Source organism: Lygodium microphyllum, chromosome 1 (genome assembly GCF_053477565.2).
Source record: "Lygodium microphyllum isolate KBCC chromosome 1, Lygodium_microphyllum_v1.1.10, whole genome shotgun sequence".
NCBI classification, from domain to species: domain Eukaryota; kingdom Viridiplantae; phylum Streptophyta; class Polypodiopsida; order Schizaeales; family Lygodiaceae; genus Lygodium; species Lygodium microphyllum.
In genome coordinates, this window is record NC_141135.1 from 5,220,086 (window position 1) to 5,236,163 (window position 16,078).

Below are 16,078 nucleotides of genomic sequence, written 5' to 3' on the forward strand. Positions count from 1 at the left end.
AAATTAGCCATTCGTCGAAAACGTCGTTTGTCCATAGAGCATGTGCAACGGTATGGAAAGTTTTGAGTTGAGATAATCAACCAAGCAGTCTTGAATTACGAGATTGCGGTAAGTTCTCTCTCATTACTATATGACATGTAATTGATTTAAGTATAACAGTTTGGGGTTATCTTAGAAGTTAGCTCCTTAATGTCCTTTACAAGGTCAGGGCCATGACGATACATTGTAGTCCGCAGATCTCTTACGTCCAGTAAGACAGGTTTGTCCACGCTCTATACAAATGCCGTCCGAGATAACTAACTGTCTCATAGAAGGTGATAACTCTCAACCCCCTTCTATGGGTGAGAATGCTGGAGACATGGACGATCCTCCTGCTTTTTTGGAGCCCGAGTTAGAGGACGTGATCGAATCATTGCTTCCAACGGACTCGGAATCCAAAGATCCTTTAATTGCGGAGGCTGCCATTCCATTGTATGATGGGAGTTGGGTATCCTGTTTGAAGACACTTCTTGCATTGTTGAGCATATAAACAAAGTATGGATGGAGCGACGCGAGTGTGACAGAGCTATTTAGGTATATTATGATGTGTATGATTCTTTATTGAAAGCCATTAAAATATGCTATGTGGTACTCTAATAACGTGCTTCATTGCAATTTGTAGAACATTGAAATCTTACATTTTTCCTACCCAAAACATGATGCGTGAGTCTCGTGATGATGCAAGACAAGTGCTGCGAAAGCTAGGCATGGATTATAATTGCATTCATTCTTGCCCCAATGATTGTGTTCTCTTCCGGGGAGAGTTTGAATTTTTGGCCACATGTCCCAAGTGCGGTGCAGACAGGTATCGAAATGACTTGCAAGGACAGACTGTTCCGCAGAAGGTTTTGAGGCACTTTCCGCTGATACTGCGTGTTCATCACATTTTTTGGACCAAGAGTTTTGCAAAGCTGACTACATGGCATGTGGAAAATCGATCCATTGATGGTGTACAACGTACACCAGCTGACTCAGAAGCATGGCATCACATTGACGAGACTTTCCCTGACTTTGCAAAGGAGGCAAGGAATCTACGATTCGGTCTTGCCATGGATGGGGTAAATCCTTTTGGTTTACGTTCCACCTCCTATAGTGTATGGCCTGTGGTCCTTCTTAACTACAATATACCGCCATGTCTTTCCACCAAGAAAGGACACCTTTTGCTTAGCTTGCTTGTGCCTAGACGATACAAAGTCAAGAATATGGATGTTTACCTCTCTCCACTGATTGATGAGCTAAAGGAGTTGTGGGAGAGAATTGTAGTGGAGGACATGAGCAAACATATTGGTAGGCGATCTGCAACTATAAGGGCAATTCTTATGTGGACCATGCATGACTTTCCTGGTTATGGAGAATGCTATGGTAAAGTGTGTTTTCTTATTTTCCTAGTTTTCTTTGAGCGATGTTGGTGTTATGACATGCCTCATTATACATGTGTGTTCTAGAGGGCTAGTCATATCAGATTACCATGCATGTCCTCTGTGTGGACCAAGGTTGGATTCTCGTATGTCAAAATCTATGAAAAAGATGGTATTTAAGGGACATCGGGATTTTTTGCCAGAGGGTCATGTCATGAGAGAAGGATTTCTTGGTCGCCCTCCTGCGAGAATGAATGCACTGAGCTGGTTTGATCGCAAGATGGTGGACCAAGACTCGCTTCCCAGTGGAATGCGACGCTTCTCAATTTTCTATGAGCTGACTTATTGGAAAAAACTAAAAATTAACCACCTTTTAGATCCCATGCACATTTTTAAGAATGTTGATAGCTTGCTATGGGACCACCTCACTGGGCAGTGAGACACACTAGGAGCGAGGATGGATTTGAAAGCAGTGGGAAAGATGGAACCATATTGGCCTGTAAGTGGTGTCGACGGTTGAGTGCAATTGCCGCGCGCTCCTTGGGTTTTGTCTGGCAATGAAGTGCGACGAATAAAGAAAAACCTCAATCCTTTCGCACGTCGACTGGCCTAATGCGTTCTCTCAAGACAACATTCACAAAGGATGACCCACTAACAGGACTCAAATCCCATGATTGGCATAAGATGTGTCAGGTATGTACGGTATGAGACTGCGTATGGCATGATTCTGCATATTAGATTTCAGAATCTCCTTTTGTATTATCTATTTTTTAATTATTTTAAAATTAAGTCTTAGTTTTATTGTCTTGCAATTCATTATCTAATATTATTATTTTTCCTTATATGTGCAGGTTTAGGATTTGGGCATGGATGGCAGGATGAGTCGCGATTTTACAGATGACGACATTGATGCGATGCTAGCACGTTTCTCACCAGAGCAGCTAGCACGGGCCAGAGATAGAGCCAATGCACAGCTTTCCCGTTCCACCTCAGCATGATCGGCAGACTCTAGACAGTCCGATGCTTCAGTCTCTAGTAGACGCAGTCGCAGGTCTCGCTTTGCTTCAGAGTCACGTAGTCGAGGAGGAGGTAGCTCCTGTTGTGGGGATATAGATGCAGTCTCTCCCACTCGCACTATCACCACGGAGTCGACACCGTCTTTCACTGGCAGTGGCGGGCAGACGTCTACTGCTTCCACTCCTTCACGCACCCCACCGATCACTCCTAGGGCCGACAAGAAGTACACGAAACCCACTCCTCTAGGTATGTATTTTCGCATTCTTTTTTGCAGTAGCACTTATCAATTCAAGTTGTGTTTGACACATTTGTATTAATGTCATGAAATTACCCGTTTGCAAAATCTTGCAAGTCACTCGTATCTCATAGATAAGGCCACTGGCCACTTATACATGAATGATGAGGGAAAAGCTATCATATCTAGGATGCATGAGTTGTGCCAACAAGTATTTCAGCACAACATTACAGACAAGTGGAAGGGGATCCCAGATCCCAGCAAGGAGTACATAATCGATACATTGTATTGAGAGTTCCCTCAGCAAAAATAATTAATTCACGAAGATGTTAATACTCGTGTGGAGAAAATGGTATCACTTACGTTCACACTTGCATCGACGCCCGGAAAGGATAGGCGTCCCCATCGACCTTCCACCTAAGACAATTCTTAGGAACATGCCCCACATCGACGGAGAATCATTTAAGGTGCTCATCCCACCAATGTACACACAAAGGAGAACCATTTAAGCCATCCCTTTGCGTAGGTGCCACCTGGCAACATACCCTCGGGGTGGGATAGCAATTGTCCTCAATTGCTATTGGCTGGATGTGGAGACAATAAATTGGAAAAAGGTCACAAATCACAAGCCTGCATCCATTGAGCTTCCTCAATAGGGTGATTGTGGAATTTGACAAGATAACGAGGATAAGTATTTCCAGTTCTAGTGGTCATATAGTCAACATCAACAATTGTTTCAGGGATTAGGATTTCATGGTCATCTACAATCGAGGGTGGTGAGTCATAAACAGGGTGAACAGGAAGAGAACCTTTGAAGGGACGTAAAAGACTAATGTGAAAAGTGTTGTGGATTTTCCAATGATGAGCTAACTCTAATTTATAAGCATTACGATTAATACAATAGAGAATTTTAAAAGGTCCATAAAAATGAGGAGCTAATTTTACATTTGGGTTCTTTTCTACACTATGGAGTCTACGTTTTGCAACACGTAACCAAACATAATCTCCTTCTTTATAAATCATGGCTTGCCTCTTTTTATTCGCTTGTTTCACATATGATTGTTGGGCCTTTGCTATCATTTGTTTAACTTGCTCATAAATACTTGAATGATTTTGAATCCAATCGTCAATAGAAGGTATTTTCTGTGTTAGACAAAATGTGGGAGTTGGCAATTTGTGACCATTAAAATTTTCAAAAGGTGCATTTTGTGTAGCAGTGTGAGTGGTATTATTGTAAGTAAACTGCAGAAGATGCAAATGATTATTCCATGTGGTTGGAGAAGAAATTGTGTAAGCACAGATTAAATCCAAAATTGTGCTATTTGTGGCCTCTGTTTCACTGCTAGTCTCTTGATGAAATGCAGAGCTAAAATCAATCTTAGTTCCTAAGTTAGAAAACAATGTAATCAAAAAATTATTACAGAATCGAGGATCTCGATCGGACACAATAATTTTCGAAAATCCATGGTGCAGAAAAATATGCTTGAGAAATAAGTTAGCGGCTTGTGTAGCACTTAAGGTCTTTTTTACAAGCAATGAAGTAAGCATGTTTACTAAATCTATCAACTATGGTCCATATCATATTATTATGTGAAGAAGTTTGTGGTAAACCTGTAATGAAGTCCATAGAAATCTGCTCCCAAGGTGAATTAGGGATAGGTAATGGAAGTAATAAACCATATGACTTACCATGATGTCTTTTTAATGCGTTGACATACAATGCATTCAGAAACAAAATTAGAGACATCACGTTGCATATTTGGCCAAAAAAAATCTTTGTGTAAATTTCTAAGTGTGGAGATAATACCATGATGTCCCATATAAGGAGGCTCATGTACTTCTTGCATAATTAAATGACAAAAAGGATTAGTAATACATAACCTTTTTTCATAAAATGGAATACCATCGGAAATAGAAAAGTTATTAGTAGGGATCCATTGATTGTTAGATAAATTTACCCAAACATCATGAAAATCGAGATGTTTGGGTAAATTGATTGTTAGATAAATTTACCCAAACAGAAAAGTTATTAGTAGGGATCCATTGATTGTTAGATAAATTTACCCAAACATCATGAAAATTGAGATCTTGAAGATGTTTGGGTAAATTGATTGTTAGATAAATTTACCCAAACGAAGAAGTAGAAATGACAAAAATGTTGTTTAATGATGGCCTACGGCTACATGCATCAGCTACTACATTTTTCTTACTTGGTTGATATTGAATGAATGGATGAAAGGATTGAATAAAGAATGCCCACTGTATGTGTCTATCAGATATTTGTGGTTGTGACAATAAATGTTTAATACTCTGCTGGTCGGTTTTAATCCTAAACACGAACCCATTAAATAGTGCTTCCATATGCGCAATGCATGAACTACAGCTAATGATTCTTTGTCATATGTAATATATTTAACTTCAGAAGGTTTTAGTTTACAACTAGAGTATGCTATAGGGTGATTGTCTTGCATCAATACTGCACTGATGCCAGAACCACTTGCATCTAACCACAAGAAAGAATGGTCGATTGAAATCAGGTAACTGCAAAACTGGTGCGTGTGTGAGTGCATGCTTAAGTATTTCAAGCGATCGTTGTTGACTGTCGCCCCAATGATAAACAAGACCTTTCTTTAACAAAAGAGTTAACGGTAAAGCAATCAATGAAAAGTTTCTAACAAATTTTTGATAAAAGCTAGCTAGTCCTAAAAATGAACAAACTTCATGTACATTTTTAGGTTCACCATATCTAGGCAAATTTGAAGGTAGATTGGGAGGTTTAGAATTGGAAATTGATTGACCATGATTATTAAGAACATTTCACATCCATGGCCATTGGTTAAAACGATTCTTTCCATATTGAGAATTGAAGTTACAGAAAGAATTAAAACGAAAGTTGTTACCCATGTTGTTACCATTGGATGTTGGAAATTGCATTTGGTCTTTAGACTGCTTCTTTTATGCGTCGTGAGCTAGGGATATGGCTTTGTCTAGATTATTGGGCTTGAACATGTTGACTTTGGCTTGGATGGATGGAATTAAGCCAGACATATACTTTCTCTTGAAGGTAGACTCGATCACTAGCTCCACCATTTGGAGCTGCAAGAGAGTACTCCAAAATCTTTATGTGTATTGAGGGATAGACTCCGTTCTCGTTGCATGAATAGGTCCCATTGTTGTTGCATGCAGAGCTCGAATTGTGCAAGGAGAAAATTTTCAAGAACCTTCTTCCGAAAGTCATTCCATGTGAGAGGATGATCAATGCTTTTACGCGTGACATCCCACCATAATGCAGCTTTCTCAATAAAATAATGAGATGCACATTTAATTTTATAACTTTCTGAGTATTTCTCATTGTCAAAATAAGCTTTGAACTGACTTAACCATGACAAAATTTTGCGACCATCTTTAAGACCATCAAAAGAATTAAATTTGAATGTATGCTTGCTTATCTTGGACTCCTTTCAACTAGCGTGGACATCCAAAGTAGCGTTGATGGCGCGAACTAGGTTGTCATCATTGGTAGAAATTTGAGTGGCACGATGCTTGAGGGACTTCAGTTCTTGTTCTTGTTGTACGTGGTGGTGACGCTCTTCTTCAAGTTTCATGGATATTAAATCCTTATGCAGCTCCAAGGTTAGCTCAGAAAGTGGTGATGCATAGTCAAAATCGGTAGTGTCGGATGGCCCTTCATGTGACATGATTGCTTGATGGAGAAATCCAGAGATTTAGGATGCCTTGCAAATGAAAAGACACCTTGCTTGTCGTTGAAGAATTTTGGCATGTGAGACCAAAATTTTAAGCGACCTTTGGACAAGAAATTATGGATCGAAGTAGGCAAGAAAGGCAGGAATTTTTAATGGGAATTTTGTGAAATTTATGAAGCTGGAAAGAACTGCGCGAGAACTACCTCTATAGAAGAGATAGTCAGCTATGACTTGTGAAGATTTGCAGAGTCTATGTATGACACGGAGTAAGAGAAGATGAAGTTGATTATGTAAGTGATAAAAGAGATAATGTAACTTGCTTAATAAGACTTTAAGCCTTTAAAAAAAACTTGACAATAAAAGGACAAAAGGATGTCATGAATGTTGCCGTGACGGCAAAAAATTCGCGATGAGACAGACCGTAGAGCCCGTTTGCAGCAGAGGGCTCGCCTTCACGCCAGAGGGTAGGCGAGTGGAAGCCCAAGAGGTAGGATGGGCTTTGATACCACTATTGCGAGCAACAGATGCGTGGTTTGCGCATAGTGAATGGAAGAAGCTCTCTCTTTCTCTCTTTTACTCATAAAATTGCATATGACTCATGAGAAAATAAAATAGACTAAAAGAGAGGGTAAAGTAAAATGAATTACCAACACAAGATTGGGTACAATCTCCCCTCGACAAGAAGTGGGCAGCTCCCTTCATGCCGTATTGATAATAATATTATAAAATCTTATTTGCCCAAGATTTAGGCCCTTTACAATCACTCTTTGTATAAAGAGTTTGAGTGTGCTGGAAAAGAGATAGAGTATTCTGAATTAATGGATGCTAGCAGTTGTGCATCCCACAACTCTCTAGAACCATTAAAATTTTATTGGACATATCTTCTAAAAATCTATTTTACTAATAAATATTTACATAGAGGCTATGTGCACGCTTTATAAGAAATAGCGGTGCGTCTAATACAATAATCCAATAATTGCCAAATAAATTCTTGAGGAAATAATCTTTAAAATGCTTGCGTGTGGCGCACCTTTCCAATTCACCTTGCTCTACACATCATCTGCCAAAAATTCAAAAAATCATGTTAGAATAATAACCAACTGAATAATTGCAGCTAGCCACATAAATCAATTAATTTGAAATTCCATACAATAATTAATTCACGAAGACGTTAATACTCATGTGGATAAAATGGTATCACCCACGTTCACACATGCATCGATGCTCGGAAAGGATATGCGTCCCCATCGACCTTCCGCCTAAGACAATTCTTAGGAACGTGCCCCGCATTGACGGAGAACCATTTAAGGCGCTCATCCCACCAACGTAGGTACGCACAAAGGAGAACCATTTAAGGTTCTCATCCCTTTGCATAGGTGCCACCTGGCAACATGCCAAGTCTTGTATCCTTGAATTGGGAGATTCTTGTAGAAGTAACGGTAAAGAGCTTTAAACTTGGAATTTTTGAAGATATTCAAAAGGCCATGACTCTTGGAAGGATATCTAGAAGAATGTCATGGTTTCAATACAAAGGTTTGAATATAAGGCTAGTCAACTTTCTGATCTTCATTGTCTCCTTCCTTTGAACTTTTCTCCTTCTTTGGCAAGGTTCATCTTCATCAATTTTATTCATCATCACTAGTTTCCTTATTGCAAGTTGTTTTTTTTGTTGTTGAAATAATTTGAATTCAGAGGTATTTTGTTCTCTTAAGGCTTCAAAGTAGATGGATCAAATTTCAAAGGAGAAAGCTTTGGCATATCTTTCTTTTTGGAGGCAACAAAAGTCCTTTTGATGGTTGAGTTAGATGTGCCCTTATCTTTGTTTGTAGATGCAACAAAAGTTTTTTTGGTAGTTGCCTTGGCACTAGTGCCCTTACAACTTGTACCTTTCACTAGTCTCTTGGCTTTGCCCTTGGAAGATTTAGGAGCAAGAGGAGAGTCAAGGTCCACCAGTGTGATTGCCATGTCCAAAATTACCTCAATATATCTCTCGCTTATCCAACACATATATGACTTAAGGTAATATTTGCAACAAAAGAGAGTACGCAACAAATCAATTAAGAATACAACTGAATTTTAACTTGAAAGAAAAAGAAAAAAGACTTACATTCACCCCATCTATATTCAACAACTTTGAATCTATAGACTTGCAAACATTTGAGATAACTCTTTATCCACAATTTTGTACATCACTTTGTGTAGTGGGACCTCTTGAAGGAAAAACTTGAAAGGTTTCTCAGATTTAGCAATATCTTCAAAACATGCATCCAAGTGGATACTAACAAGTCTAACAGTATTAAAAATAAAACATTTTTAGGAAATAGTAAAGACCACTTGCAACAAATCTAGAAAACAAGAGAAGAATATTGATACGACATTTTTGAAAGAGAATTGATAATGATGACCACTTGAGCAAGAATATCAAAGTAGATTAGAATCCAATGACTCTTGTTAATAAAAAATTAGTCAGCAACAAGTATCACAAAAATCACCAAAAGTAACTATGTATAAGTGATCTACCTTTCAACATACAAAAAAAAGATACATCTATATGTGATACTATTAAAATGTTTTAAAAATCATGCAATATTTGAACTAGACTTTGAAAAAATATCCATAGAGAGAAGTGGATCAACAGTAAATATGTTCTTAGTAATTTCATTACTTGGAGAAGCAATATATGCCTTGTATAGGAACAAAGCCCAAAATAAGAGAATGAAGGTACAAGGAACTTTGAAAAAGTTGATAAAATGAACAACTAAACTCACCTCAAATAACAATAAACCAAAGAATCTAATAGTTGAATACGTTTCTTCTCTAACATACTCTTGTCTTCTAGAGATATGCTAAGGTAATCCTTATTATCTACATCCTAGAAAACATTCACAACCATTTGGCTAAATACTTTGCCTATCCTCTCAAAGTTAACTGGGCCAAGAGATTTACCTCATGTGCTTTGCCACGTGCTACTCAATTTCTTGTCTTAAAAAAGTTTGCTTAGAGAAAAGGAATACTCACTTGAAAGGAGTTTTAACTCAATGTGATTTGGTAAAAACACTTTGCACATGATTACTGGATTACAAGAATATGCTAATGCTCTTACATACAGATAATGCAAAAACCTACACGAGAAATGTAGATTGAGCATGTGAATTATTTGATTACTAAGTTTGTATTTTGTTTAAGAGCACTTTGTAAACACTAGGATACTCACTCCATGGGAAATTTACATGACAAATGAAGGAAATCCATGTGAATTAATTTGATTATTAACCAGCAAGGTAGCTTATAAGCACACTAGTCCATGAAGTTCCTAATTCTTAGCCACCTTTGCCTAGTTATCTACCATATCCTTCAACTATGTATTATCTTTTGGGAGTTGGCACCTATTATTTTGGACAAGTGTAAAATAAAGAAAATGAAGTACTAAATAAACCCTATGAAGGTTCAATGGCGTGATATGAAGCAATACACCTACCATGGCACTGATGAAACCCATCATCACTCAAGTGAAAGGCACTATAAGAAAAGGAAAAGGAGAAGCATGCTAGTGAAAGAGGAAAATTGAATGCACGATAAATATGGTGTTGGATATTTTTTTGGGCGAGGGGTGGGGTTGTAAAAAATTACATGGTGCAAGGAAAAAAATATGAGAAAGAGATAAAGAGTACACAATATATAAGGGGAGAATTAAAAAAAAAATTAAGCCTCCAAACAACTGATACAAAGATGGCTCTATCCACCCATGCACTTCCAATGTGAAGCTTAGATGGTGATGTAGACAAAAGATAGGTGAAAAGCTTAAGGCTAGTTGGAACAACTCTGACTGGGTTAAGATAGATGATGGATGGCTGTGAAGGGGTTTATCTTTTATAGCCTGTGAAGGTGGTTAGGTCAGCTTGACCGATCTACCATATGAGCCACCATTAGTTGGCTAGGGAGTATTCCCTTTATCATTAGGCCGGGGGCGCTGCCCTCGGACCCCAAAATAGGGGCCCATGATAACTTCCTTACCCCACAACTCGATGCAATGTGCCTAGAGTTTCTACCAGCTTAACTACTCTATCTAACCATAAGATTAGACCCAAAATGGTCACTTTTTTGCCATCTGATCATCACATAGACCTCATCTGACATATAAGTCAAGACTCAACCAATATTGGAGCTCACATATGGCTTCTTCTCATAATGGAGGCCTTACAACTTTGAGTGCCATGGATCATTGGTGGCACCTTATGAGCATGGGGCATTGAGCATATTTAACACGGGTGGTGGGCGTTTAACCCCACTAATATTTAGATAGAACCCCCTCTTTTGGTGGGGGTTAGCAAAGGTTAGGGTTATGGTGAACCCACTAACCTCGTCTCCCCCCGCCAAAAAAAAGGGCTTTGTAGCTATACCATGGTATTACTATTAAAAACACCTATATAGGGAGTAGTAGTGACTTTGAGCCCTACTTGGTTTCCACTCTATGTGTGATACCCTATACCCAGTGGTGAACCCTCACATGTATGGAATCATAAGGGTGTAGTTCTAGGATGTACCTATGTTGTACTATTTCTTTCATTGAATAATACAAAGAGTATACCTAGCTCTCACATATCGTGTTACCTTTTTGTAAAGTGTCAAGTGAGTCATTGAGTGCACGTGCATTACCCTTGGTATCATAACAACTCTTGCTTGGCATCACAGAAGTAAACACCATATTGGGGAATATGGGAGTTTCCCATAAGTTTGGGACACGTGGTTAAATCTTTGGATTTGTCATAACTTGAATACTATAACTCCAAATTGAGTGCTCTATAGCTCAATAGATTCCATTTTTCAAGCGCTTTCCAATGATAGGTCACATCATATGATTTTGAGAAACTTATGGGCATGTTATCCGGGTGCCACCTTTTTAGTATTCAAAAAATGGAAATTGGGAGATTCCCAAACTCATTAATATTGTGTTAGTAGCAGAGAAGATCCATTTCCCCAAAATTGTGTCGTCCCATGTCGTATAACTCCACCTGGAATTGACCCATGTAGCAATGACCCCCTAGCGTGACGACACCCAGAGCGACATCCCCCCCAACATGACGACCCCCAACATGATTACCCTCACACAAGTCACCATCTGAAGATGTGACATGGCTTCCATATGGCACAACCACCATCTGAAGGTGAAATGCAACTTTTCCACATCGACAACACTAGAGTCAAGGCACAGATCCCCACAAGAATATGGGGGAAAATGGAGAGAATGCATCCATCCTAGTGGTTCAAAACAGAAAGGAGATTCAAGTCAAGAATGGAGAGAAATTCTGGAAGAAAAAGTAGTTGAACTAGAGAGAGAGTTTGAGGCATATCAAGCTTGTTAGACTTAGTTTGGAAGAAATATGAAAATGAAGGAAGACGAGGAGGATTAGATAAGAGTTTTTAAAGTAGATCAAGGTTAAAAGGAGTGGGTGATACAAAAATAGGAGGAAGAGAAGAGACACAAACTGCAAGAAGATAGATCTGCAAATAGGTCAGCTAGTGAGAAAATATCTAGGAGAGCTCAAGATACAAAGAAAGACAAGGAGAAGGAAGTCAAAGTAGGAAGCAAGAAGAAGGATAAGAGGAAAAATAATAAGATGATTATGGAAAGTTCAAGAAGCCTCAACCTACCCAATATGAGGGAGAGGCAGATGGGATAAACTTGAAGAAATGGATTGTAGAGCTAGATAGGTACTTGAAGTATAATAGAATCACTGAAGATAGGAAGGAAGAAGTGGTAGCCATCTATCTAGAGAAGGATGTTGCTAGTTTGTACCTACTAGAATAGGAGCAAGGACGCATTGTCTTCTCATGGGAGGAAGTTAAAGAGGAACTCAAAGATTAGTTTGTTGCAAAGATGAAAAATTTCAAAGTTAGAGATGAGTAGGGAAATCTCAAGCAAGCACAAGGGAAGATTAAGAAGTATGTTAGCATAGCATGGAGATTCATGAAGTCTTGTTAGTCCTAGCACTAGGAGACACAACAAGGAAAGGAATCGTAGACACGGGGACAGGATGAGTTAATGTGCTTAGGCACGTAGTGCTCCAGGCTTGGGGTGACCCGCCTATTGAGAATGCTAGGTCTAATGTCACACTAACTAGTGGGATGAATGTCAAACCATTCAGAGTGCTGAAAAATTAGCCATTGGAGATTGCAAGAGTCCAGTTCTTAGTAGATGTCATCGTCATGAAGGGAGTTGACTATGATATCTTGCTAGGGTGACCCTGGATGTGGAATGCATAAGTCATAGAAGACTAGGGAAATGGTTTGATCTTCTTAGGCAATCGAGCGGAAGAAGTGAGGGTAGAAACGGACACTTGCAAGAGTACACCAGTAAACCTCGACATCATCTTAGCTTTGCTAAAGGGTGATACCCTGGTTAGAAATTCTTATAGGCCGCTAACAAAGTATATCCCCTACCACCCTAAGGACGAGTGTGATTGGATGCATGTGCTAGCCCCATGATCGATCTGCCATTCTCGGACAATGAGGAATGTGAAAAAACTGCTAATGCAATCGGTGAGCCCAAGGACAAATCCGCAGTGCCACTATGCATGATGGAGAGAAGCCCTAATGAATGGCCCATCCCTATTGCATTCCATATCTCAAACAATAAGCGAGAGCTCCACAAGGTCTTAGAGCACTTGATAGATGAGCTAGCTGGCAACCTAGCTGCTAACCTCAATCCTCTCAAGGATCTCTTGGATGAACCCAAGTGGAGGTGGACCAAGGTGCAAAATTTGAACTTGATGTACAATTGGGCCTTAGTCACTGATGAGAAAGAAATGAAGCATCAAGGTTTAGGAGATGACAAGCAGTCAAATGAGGACAACTGAGATGATGAGTATGAAGTCTGCTATTCTATGAACAAAAATAGTAAAGAGGAGATAGACATAATAGAATATGACATGGATGGTCGGATAATTGAGAAAATCAGATAGAATTAAAGATGCAGAGCGCCAACATATTTAGAATTGAAGGAGGAGTTCTCAGAACTGAATGTTATCACACTTGGATAAACCAATTAGAGGTGATAGGCTATAAGCAAGCAAGGTTAGTTCAACCACTTGTCGTGCCTCTATTGAGAACGGAATCACTATCAGAGCCACAACCACCAAGAGAGACTCCCTCTTCTAGCAATAATGAAGATTTCAATTCTAAATCCGAGGTGAGCTCTGATAACGACCCCCGAGATACCTCAACCTCCTAATACAAAACACACCAAGGGAGACCTACTGGTCCACCTAAGGCACCAATGGTTGAAGGAGGAAAGGAAGAGATAGTCTAGGGAGTCAAAGGCTAGAGAATAGAAAAAACCAAAAGACCTAACAAAATGATTCATGAAGTTCAATAGAGGCAATAGGGTAGTGATCTTGCTAGGAGCCAAATGACAAGGGAAAGTGAGCGAGCTTATAGAAGGACCTACCAAAGTGAAAGAGGTTAATTTTGCTAAGGAAGGGGAGATGCCCCAACTTGTCCTTGTCGCACTGACGACTTGAGCGAGCAAGAAGAAGCAAGTCTCATTGATCTCCTATGAGAGTATATAGATGTCTTTCTCATGACAAGGAGATAGAAAAACTCTTAAACATCTATTCTGCATGACCTGTCATGTGGTTTGATGCACCTGAGTCAACATACCACACATTGTTGCTTTCTTCTGCACTTGTCACAGAATTGGTCATGTACTGTACCATAAACAAATGCTCATTTCTGTCATCACCCTGTATACTAGAAGATGCATAATTCCCTTGTTGCAATTTTCCATTCATGATGTCATTCTGCTTTTTATAGCAGTCTTTAGCCATATGACCCATTTTACCACAGTAGTAGTCTTTAACATTGCTGTTTGCATTTTGGCCTCTTTGCCATCCACCACGACCTCTTTGGCTCCCCCTGCCTCTAGAGTTACCACGTCCTCCTCCATAGGACTGGTTTTCTTGTGTTTGCTACATATTCTGGTTTCTACCACGGCCTCCAGATCGGCCTCCTCTACCTCTGCCTCTACCTCTTCCAGCATTTGAGTAGAAGACGGCTTCTTTTGAAGTTCCTCCTAAAGAAGATGCACCACCATTTCTCTGCTCCTCAGAAATTAGAAGAGCAATCAACTCCTCAAAATCAGGAAATCTTTCACGGATGGAAATGGATGTTCGGAACTGTGCATAATCCTTTCCTAGACCATTCAAGGTCACAGAAACTAAATCATCATCTTCCACTGGCGACCCAATGGAAGCAAGTGCATCTGCAATCTTCTTCACCTTCATGTGGTAGTCATTGATGCTCATACTTTCTCTTTACACATTGTGCAACCCTTGCTTGGGCTACATTTTCCTGGCTTGCGTATTTGTGCTATACAGTTTTGACAAAGTATCCCATGCCTCCTTTGCGTACTTGCATCCTGAATATGCACAATCATAGAGTCTGAAATACTGATAGACAGTAGTACATAACTTTTCTGGCTCTCTCATGCCATCCTTTAAATGCCTACATTTGTTGTTGATTGGGAACATCAGGAAGAACTGGTTCTTCTTCGTTTCTTGCAACGAATTCCCAATATCCTTTTCCCATAAGGAAATTCGTCATTCTAAACTTCCATGCTTGGAAGTTGTTCTTGTTAAGCTTTTCAATGAAAATCTGTGAAAGAGAATCAGACGCCATTACAGAACACTGCAAAAAATTATGTCACTGCAAAAAACACAGCTTCAGCCTCACAAGGGCAAATCTGCAAAACTGACGAAAGCGGTATTTGACCACACAGTCACTTCCTAGTGACGATTTTGCATCAACAGGCAACAAGGATGATTTTGTAACTCCCAATGTCTCTGCGCACAGGCATAGGATGCAATTTCTTTGGTAACTTTTCACCGACCTGTAGAACAGTGGTCGCACAGCAAAAAATAGGGCCTTTTCTTGAGTGAGTGCGAAAAACTTCCGCCTCTAAAACAGGCCCCGAAATGGCCTCGAATCAAAAAAACAAAGCAACTGAGGGCTATAGCCTACGCCTACAGCATATACTGCCCTCTTGCTACACCGTGAAGGGCGTCTCAATCTGAGACAATGCACTCTTGCACTTTTCGGCTGTGTTACCTACAGAGACTTGCTCCCAAAACAGAAAAATGAAAGCAATACTGGTCCTCTTACCAGAACGTTGCATACTTGATTTGCTTTCTTGAGCTCCTTACCACGAACCAGGCTCTGATACCATGTCAAGATTGTGGGAGAGAAGGAAGGAGTTTCACTTGTAGCTTTCTCGCCTGCACAATGGGGGAATACACACAAAGGTGAAGGCTGAAAATAGTTTTCCTCTTCTTACTTGTGTAAACCAAAAAGAACTCTAATACAAAGAAATAGAAGAACCCTATATATGGGTCTCAAACCAAACTCAACTAACTAAGGTGGCATACTAATTGAGCCATGAACTAGAGTAGATAAGGATAGCTATCATCTAGCTATTATTCATGGGCGGTGTACCAACCGCATATGCAGCTAACAAGTCGGTGACATAAATGCACAACGGTCACCCTAGCATATCACGAGTGGAGCTCGATATCTCAACAATTTGCACGGCCCTCTACCTTTCTTTTTGCTAATACCTTGTCACCTTCTACAAGGGCTAGTAGGCTTGCTAGGTCTCTGACTCTTCTTTAATTCCTACCCACCCATTCTTCTACTCTTCTTTTCACTCTTCCAAGCTTTCATTATACCTT

At 39.7% G+C, this 16,078-nt stretch overlaps 1 pseudogene; it reads left to right on the forward strand.

The window, feature by feature from the left end:
* Positions 1 to 358: 358 nt before the first annotated feature.
* Positions 359 to 2,395, forward strand: LOC148040805 (uncharacterized; annotated as a pseudogene).
* Positions 2,396 to 16,078: the final 13,683 nt, after the last annotated feature.